Consider the following 9,540-nt stretch of genomic DNA (forward strand, 5'->3'; position numbering starts at 1 on the left):
GTGGGTGACGTCATAGATTTGTCGAACATTGTTCTGTTCAAAGAGTTTGATCAAGAGGATGGGTTGTGTGCTACCTCTGGGAAGCTGACAAACAGCCCAGGGCAGAATCGAAGTATATTGAACTTATTGCTGATGCAATACAGTTACCAGTCACTCGTGAGCAGCTGATTGCTAACCAGAAGGTTGACAACAGGCTTGCTAAATGTTTTTCTAGGGTTGTCTCATTGGAAGAGGTAAAGAAGAAGAACGTGGCTTACTTCATTGATAGTAATCTCCTCATGCGTAAATSGACATCCCATGTTGACGCGGGTGGAGATTGGAATGCTGTTTACCAAATAGTGATTCCTACAGCCTTTCGACAAAATGTGTTATCCCTTGCTCATGATCACCAGTGGTCCRGTCATTTAGGAATCACCAAGACTTATGATCGGGTCCTTCGACATTCTTTTGGCCAGGTTTAAAACAAGATGTGGCTCAGTTCTGTCGGACATGCCACACATGTCAGATAACCTGATTTGGTTTTCCTGTTATTCCTCCCACTMCTCTTTGTCCAATACCTGCCATAGGTGAACCATTCGAACATGTGGTGGTTGATTGTGTTGGACCGTTACCGAAGACAAAATCGGGTAACCAGTTGCTGTTAACGGTTATGTGTATGGCAACAAGATACCCCGAGGCCATTCCTCTGCGAAGGATTACAGCTCCGGTGGTGAGTAAAGCCTTAATTAAATTCTTCACGACATTCCGGTTACCTAAGGTGGTACACACTGATCAGGGTACATATTTCCTATCAAAGCTCTTCAAGGTTTTAAAATCCTAGTCAAAACCTACCAAACAAGGCAAAACATTCCATTACACCTTATCCTACGTGACAACAGTATGTTTATGTTATATGCACTACCATTCAAAAGATTGGGGTCATTTAGAAATGTCCTTGTTTTTGAAAGAAAAGCAATTATTTGTCCATTAAAATAACATCAAATTGATCAGAAATACAGTGTAGACATTGTTAATGTTGTAAATTATTGTATTGTAGCTGGATTATTACAATACATTATTTCGATACATTGTAAAACATTCTGTATTTTCCCACACTCTATCCCAGCCAGGTGCAAATTGGGGGAGGAATACAACAAATAAATTGCTTTGCATGTGTGGTTCCTTACCACAATCAATCAGAATGGCAAAAAATAATCTCTGGTCAGAGGGCCTTAGAAATAGTTTTTGCAGAGAGAGAAGCTGTCACGCCATGATCTGTTTTACCTGTCCTTCTGCTTGTCTCCACCCCCTCCAGGTGTCGCCCATCTTCCCCACTTATCCTCTGGGTATTTATACCTGTGTTTTCTGTCTGTGCCAGTTTGTCTTGTTTGTCAAGCTTACCAGCGTGTTTCCTGTCAGCTCCTGTCTTTTCCCAGCCTCTCTTTCTCATCTTTCTGGTTTTTGACCCTTGCCTGTCCTGACCCTGTACAAGCCCGCCTGACTATGCCTGTCCCTGAGCCTGCCTGCTGTCCTATAACTTTGCTCCTACTCTGGATTATCGACCCCTGCCTGCCTTGACCTGTTTGCCTGCCCCTGTTACAATAAACATTGTTACTTCATACAGTCTGCACTTGGGTCTTACATTGATACCTGATAGTACGAACAAGCCATGACTGATCCAGCAGACTTAAGCTTCGGCAGGACACCCTAARGGGGGCAGACTATGCTGTGGAGTTCTGCACGCTAGCAGCGGAGGGTACCTGGAACCCGGAAGCGCTGTTAGAGACGTTCCTGCACGGATTATTGGAGGATGTAAAGGATGAGCTGGCAGCCTGAGAACTACCGWCGGATCTCGACTCATCGCTTTAACCATCCAGATCGATGGTCGGCTACGGAAACATAGCAGGGAAAAGAGGTCCGATTGCRATCCCAATCGCTCACTCAGGGATCCCACCTTGCATCTGATGAACTCCAGAAGTCCCCGGCGTCTACGACCCCGAGAGGATCCGAGCTTACCCGAGGTACTCCAAGAGCTTCCGGTGACTGCCGATACACCTCTTCCCAAGCCGATGCAGCTCGGCAGGGCTAGGCTGTCTCCAGCCGAACGGGTAAGCAGACTTGACACCCAGAGTTGTCTGTATTGCGGTACTACAGGTCATTTTGTGTCTACCTGTCCCTTCAAGAGACCTAGCTCATTCATTGGGGTGAGTACACTGGTGTGTCTTAAAGATAATTGTTCTTCTCCCCTTACTCGGCCCCCTCTCCATGCCACCCTGCTGTGGGGCGAACCAGTCCAAGTCTCTCCAGGTACTCATCGACTCGGGGGCCGATGTGAGTCTCATGGACGTTACCCTGGCGTCCGAGCTGGGCATCCCCACTCAAACCCTCTCCATTSTCATGTGTGTTAGAGCGCTGGACGGGTGCTCTATAGGCCAGGTCACCCACCAGACCACCCCCGTCAACCTACAAGTGTCAGGGAACCATAGCGAGATGAKCCAGTTCCACAGAGTACCAGGATCTCCGGGAGGGGTTCAGTAAGGCCTGGGCCACTTCGCTTCCGCAGCACCGACCGGTATCCAAGAAGGTCAAGCCTGAGGCGCTGGCATAGTGCAGCGGCTACACCCCCGGAAACCGAGCCCTCCCCCCCCGCTCCAAGATCATTAGCCCATTTGCTGTTTGTCCTTTGTTGCCCGGTATCCTCCGTATTTTTCCTACCTTCTAGAGTCAAAACCATGTCTGACTGCCCCATGTCTTCTGCTTCTAGGCCCATCCCTCCCCCTGTGTCATCGATGGCCGGCCAGCGTATACGTTGAGACACCACCTGAGGGTTCGACCACGGTGCAGGGGTTTCCAGTACCTGGTTGACTGGGAGGGTTATGGCCCGGAGGAGAGGTGCTGGGTTCCCGCTAAAGACATCTTGGACCCGGCCCTCATTGCCAACTTTTACCGCCGGCATCCCAGTCAACCAGGTATCCGCCCAGGTGGAATGCCAGGTAGCGTCCCTAGAGGGGGGGTGGGGGTAGTGTTATGCCCTGATCTGTTTCACCTGTCCTTGTGCTTGTCTCAACCCCTCCAGGTGACCCTGTACCTCAAATCCAGAAGAGGAAACATATCCCAAGGACCCCAGCTTCTGCAGCCATCATGAGAATGATTCAGGAGGAGCATGCTGGTGCCCCAGCCGCYCAACCTACAGAACCAACAAGTCCAATACCGTAAGTGTGTGATTTTGGGGTGTGTGTGACTCTCCTACCTTGGCCTGCTGTAACTATTTGTGAGTGAGATGTTAGGAAAATTCCTGAAYTAAGTGTTTTCATCATTCTAGATTGCAGCCGCTGCTTTTTGTGTGGTCCCAAGAAGGACAGGAAGACACAGTACACATGCATCAAGTGGAATAAATACTTCTGCAACACACACAGTAAACCTCTATCCCTCATATGGTGTGTATACCGACCTTCATTTGTGTTCAATGGTGCTCATTTATATTTTCCATAAAATATTCTWTGTAAAATGTCTCGTTCCAATTTGTTCATTTMAAAGCAATAATCATCAATAGTGATGCTAACCTTGTTTCATTTATATATTTTCAAGATTAACATGATTTATTCCAGCCATGTCTTGCTTATAATAGATTTGTTTACAAACAATTTACTAATCAATAGCAGTCTTTTTGCATGGCCAAATTTTGCATGGTCATCAGCAAACTTTAATGATTGTTTTGGAGTCGTGCATGGCCACGCAGTCGTGGGTGAACAGAGTTCAGGAGGTGACTATAAGCACGCATGCCTTAGGGGCCCTCGTGTTGAGGGATAGCGGGGCGCATGTGTTGCCTACCCTCACCACCTAGGGTGGCCCTTCAGGATATCCTGGATACAGTTGCAGAGGTTGGTGTTCAATCCCAGGGACCTGAGCTTAATGATGAGTTTGGAGGGCACTATGGAGTTGAATGCTGAGCAGTAGTCAATGAACAGTGTTCTCAAATAGGTGTCTTGTCCAGCTGGGAGAGGGCAGTGTGGAATGCAATAGAGATTGCATCATCTGTGGATCTATTGGAACGGTGTGTATTGGATTGGATTCAGGGAGGATGGTGTTGATGTAAACCATGACCAGCCTTTCAAAGCATTTCATGGCTACAGATGTGAGTGCTACGAGTCATTTAGACAGGTTACCTTGCCGTTCTTAGGCCCAGGGACCATAGTGGTCTGCTTGAAACATGTAGGTATTGCAGATATTAGAGACGATCAGGAAGAGGTTGAAAATGTAATTGAAGACACTAGCCAGCTGGTCCATGCATGCTATTGGAGTACCAGGACGTCTACTGTCTGGCCCGCGGCCTTGTGTACATGAACCTGTTTCAAGGTGCTACGGAGAACAATTACATGTTACATGTTACAATTACATTACTGTTACATGGCTACGGAGAACAAGATCACAGTCATCTGGAACAGCAGGTGCTCTCATGCATGGTTCAGTGTTGCTTGCCTGTAATCCATTGCTTCTGGTTGGGATATGTAGGCATACGATCAACTGTGGGGAATGATTGTTGTTCGATGGCACTTGTTAACCTCTAATTCCTCCAAACCCGGATCCGGGAGCACCACCCACAGTAAAAAAAGCTGACTAGCATAGCCTAGCATAGCGTCACAAGTAAATACTAGCATCTAAATATCATTAAATCACAAGTCCAGACACCAGATGAAAGATACACATCTTGTGAATCCAGCCATCATTTCTGATTTTTAAAATGTTTTACAGGGAAGACACAATATGTAAATCTATTAGCTAACCACGTTAGCAAAAGACACCACTTTTTTTACGTCCACCAGTTTTTTACTCCATCAGTAGCATCACTAATTCGACAAATAAAGATATAAATAGCCACTAACCAAGAAAAACTTCATAAGATGACAGTCTGATAACATATTTATTGTATAGCTATGTTTTTTAAGAAAAATGTGCATATTTCAGGTATAAATCACAGTTTCCATTGCAGCTGCAATCTGAAATAGTGCGAAGCTGCAGAATAATTACAGAGACCAACGTCAAATACTAATTACTCATCTTAAAAACATTTCTGAAAAATAACAGCGTACAGCAAATGAAAGCCCAACATCTTGTGAATCCAGCCAATGTCAGATTTTTTAAGTGTTTTACAGCGAAAACACAATATAGCATTATATTAGCTTACCACAATAGCCAGAAACACAAGCAATTTACCAAGCAGCACAGGTTAGCGATCGTAACAATACAGCAAAAGATATATAATTTTGGACTAACCTTGATATACTTCGTCAGATGACAGTCCTGTAACATCATATTACACAATGCATATAGGTTTTTGTTCGAAAATGTGCATATTTAGCAGCACAATCGTGGTTATACAATGATCAGTGGCAACAGGTCATGCATTCTGGCCGCGCCATCTTGGAAAGGCACCTAAGTTTACGATTATTTATCGATTAGATTGACTAAAAAATACAGTTGGACAGCAAATGAAAGATGCATTAGTTATTAATGCACCCGCTGAGTTAGATTTTTAAAATTAACGTTACTAGACATACAGTGTCGTTACAGCCAGACTAGTGCCGGCAATAATGCGGACAAATCCGTTTACATTTTTTTCCACATAAATACGGAATAACATCATAAATAGCTCTTACTTTTGGATGAGCTTCCATCAGAATCTTGGCAAGGTGTCCTTGTCCAAAAGAATCGTTGCTTGGTTGTAAAACGTCGTCTTCAACTTCGGAATTACAGCTAACAATAGCTATGTGGCACAAACATGCCCAAATCCCCAAAACGCAATACTAAGGAAATCCGAAAATAGCAATATACTCGCATAAACTGATATAAATGCGTTTAAAATAACTTCGTTATGATGTTTCTAACACCTATATCGAATTAAATTACAGACGGATATAGCTAAGGCCGATAACTGAGCGTTTCAAAATGCCATCCTGAGATCTTGCTTTGCGCAATGACGAACGACAAAAAAGAGCTCCCTTCGTTCTTTGGCATTTTATAAGCTCTGAAACTACGTAGACACTCATTCCACTTCTCATTGGTTACTGACATCCAGGGGAAGGCGGGTGCAGTTCATGTCGACCCATAGAATACATACAGAGCTTTAAACTGATTGAGAACAGAGCCTCGTTTCAGACCTTCGCAGTTCCTGTCATGAATTTCGCTGCAGAAAGAGTTTCTGGTTCACCCACAGACATAATTCAAAGGTTTTAGAACTAGAGATTGTTTTCTATCCAATGTAATAATAATATGCACTATTGTACGAGCAAAAATTGAGTACGAGGCAGTTTAATTTGAACGATAAAATGTCCAAGTTGAAACAGCACCCTTGTAAGTGTCAGAGTTAACTGCTTGTGAATCCAACCACGTTGTCAGATTTGAAAAATGCTTTACGGCGAAAGCATACTTTACGATTATTTGAGAACATAGCCCACTAGACAAATCATTACAAACAGTAGCCAGCCAGGTAGAACAGTTACACAATTTAGAAAAGAGAAAATGAATCCTTACCTTTGATGATCTTCATATGGTTGCACTCAGCAGACATTTACTCAATAAATGTCGATAGACTCTTTATACCAAAAACTCAATTTTGTTGCTAGTTTCTTCAGTAATCCACAGGCTCAAAGATCAAACAGGAAGACAAGAAAATCCAAATTGTATCTGTAAAGTTCATAGAAACATGTCAAAATGTTTATATTCAAACCTCAGGTTGTTTTTAGCCTCGATAATATTTCAACCGGACAATAACGTTGTCAATTTAACAGGTAAACAAGAAACGCACTCTCTTGGTCTGGCGCAGGAAAAAGCTCTGTGACATAGCAGGGTCCACTCATTCAGACTGCTCTTACTTCTTCATTTTCAGAATACAAGCCTGAAACAATTTCTGAAGACTGTTGACATCTAGTGGAAGGCATAGAAACTGCAATTTGAGTCCTAAGTCAATGGATACTGTTTTGGCATTGAATAGAAAACTAACAAAACAAAAAAAATACTTCCTGAATGAATCTTTCTCAGGTTTTCGCCTGCCAAATCAGTTATGTTATACTCACAGACACATATTTTAACAGTTTTGGAAACTTTAGAGTGTTGTTATCCAAATCTATCAGTTATATGCATATAATACACTGCTCAAAAGAATAAAGGGAACACTAAAATAAACCATCCTAGATCTGAATGAATGAATTCTTATTAAATACTTTTTTCTTACATAGTTGAATGTGCTGACAACAAAATCCACAAAAATTATCAATGGAAATCCAAATGTATCAACCCATGGAGGTCTGGATTTGGAGTCACACTCAAAATTAAAGTGGAAAACCAAACTACAGGCTGATCAACTTTGATGTTAATGTCCTTTAAAACAAGTCAATGAGGCTCAGTAGTGTGTGTGGCCTCCACGTGCCTGTATGACCTCCCTACACGCCTGGGCATGCTCCTGATGAGGTGGCGGATGGTCTCCTGAGGGATCTCCTCCCAGACACAGACTCCGCAACTCCTGGACAGTCTGTGGTGCAACGTGGCGTTGGTGGATGGAGGAGACATGAATTCCCAGATGTGTCAATTGGATTCAGGTCTGCGGAAGGGGCGGCCAGTCCATAGCATAAATGCCTTCCTCTTGCAGGAACTGCTGACACACTCCAGCCACATGAGGTCTAGCATTGTCGTGCATTAGGAGGAACCCAGGGCCAACCGCACCAGCATATGGTCTCACAAGGGTCTGAGGATCTCATCTCGGTACCTAATGGCAGTCAGGCTACCTCTGGCAAGCACATGGAGGGCTGTGCGGCCCCCCAAAGAAATGCCACCCACACCATGACTGACCACCGCCAAACCGGTCATGCTGGAGGATGTTGCAGGCAGCAAAACGTTCTCCACGGCGTCTCCAGACTTGTCACGTCTGTCACATGTGCTCATGTGCTCAGTGTGAACCTGCTTTCATCTGTGAAGGCACAGGACGCCAGTGGCGAATTTGCCAAATCTTGATGTTCTCTGGCAAATGCCAAACGTCTGCACGGTTTGGGCTGTAAGCCACAACCCCACCTGTGGACGTCGGGCCCTCATACCACCCTCATGGAGTCTGTTTCTGACCGTTTTAGCAGACACATGCACATTTGTGGCCTGCTGGAGGTATTTTGCAGGGCTCTTGGCAGTGCTCCTCCTGATCCTCCTTGCACAAAGGCGGAGGTAGCGGTCCTGCTGCTGGGTTGTTGCCCTCCTACGGCCTCCTCCACGTCTCCTGATGTACTGGCCTGTCTCCTGGTAGCCGCCTCCATGCTCTGGACACTACGCTGACAGACACAGCAAACCTTCTTGCCACAGCTCGCATTGATGTGCATCCTGGATGAGCTGCACTACCTGAGCCACTTGTGTGGGTTGTAGACTCCGTCTCATGCTACCACTAGAGTGAAAGCACCGCCAGCATTCAAAAGTGACCAAAACATCAGCCAGGAAGCATAGGACTGAGAAGTGGTCTGTGGTCACCAACCTGCAGAACCACTCCTTTATTCGGGGTGTCTTGCTAATTGCCTATAATTTCCACCTTTTGTCTATTCCATTTGCACAACAGCATGTGAAATTTATTGTCAATCAGTGTTGCTTCCTAAGTGGACAGTTTTATTTCACAGAAGTGTGATTGACTTGGAGTTACATTGTGTTGTTTAAGTGTTCCCTTTATTTTTTTGAGCAGTGTATATTCTGGGCCCGAGATGCAGGCAGTTTAATTTGGGCATGTATTTCATCCAAAATTCCGAATGCTGCCCCCTACCCTAGAGAAGTTAACAACACTATCAACAAGGCAGGTCCTACAGGCCCTAGTTTTGTCATTACTGGAATACAGTTCAGTTGTGTGGTCAGGTGCTASAGTGAGGGACTTAGGATAATTACACTTGGCTTAGTACAGGGCAGCACGGCTGGCCCTTAAATGTACACGGAGAGCTGACATTAATGATATGCATGTCAATCTCTAATTGCTAAAAGTGGAGGAGAGATTGACTTCATCACTACTTGTTTTTGTAAGAAGTGTTGACAAGCTGAATGCACTGAGCTGTCTGTTCAAACTACTAGCACACAGCTTGGACACCCATGCATACCCTATAAGACATGCCACCAGAGGTCTCTTCACAATCCCCAAGTCTAGAACAGACTGAGAGGTGCACAGTACTACATAGAGCCATGACTACATGGAACTCTATTCCACATCAGGTGACTGATGCAAGCAGTAGAAAGAGATAAAAATAAACCTTATGGAACAGCAGAAAATGTGAAGAGACACAGGTACAGACACACACATTTGCACACATACATGCACTGTAATATTGTTGTATGGTGGTATTATACATTTTTTATTGTAGATATGTAGTGGTGCAATAATGGTATATGATGTACTGTTTTATCTTTTGTGTAATGTGTGTAAGGGCCTTAATGTGCTTGCACCCCAGGAAGAGTAGCTGCTGCCTTGAAAGCAGCTAATGGGGAACCCTAATAAATACAAACGCTGGTAAAAATGAGTTGAAACAGATTTCAGTTTCCTTCCATTAA

Source organism: Salvelinus sp. IW2-2015, linkage group LG4q.1:29 (assembly GCF_002910315.2).
Source record: "Salvelinus sp. IW2-2015 linkage group LG4q.1:29, ASM291031v2, whole genome shotgun sequence".
NCBI lineage: Eukaryota > Metazoa > Chordata > Actinopteri > Salmoniformes > Salmonidae > Salvelinus > Salvelinus sp. IW2-2015.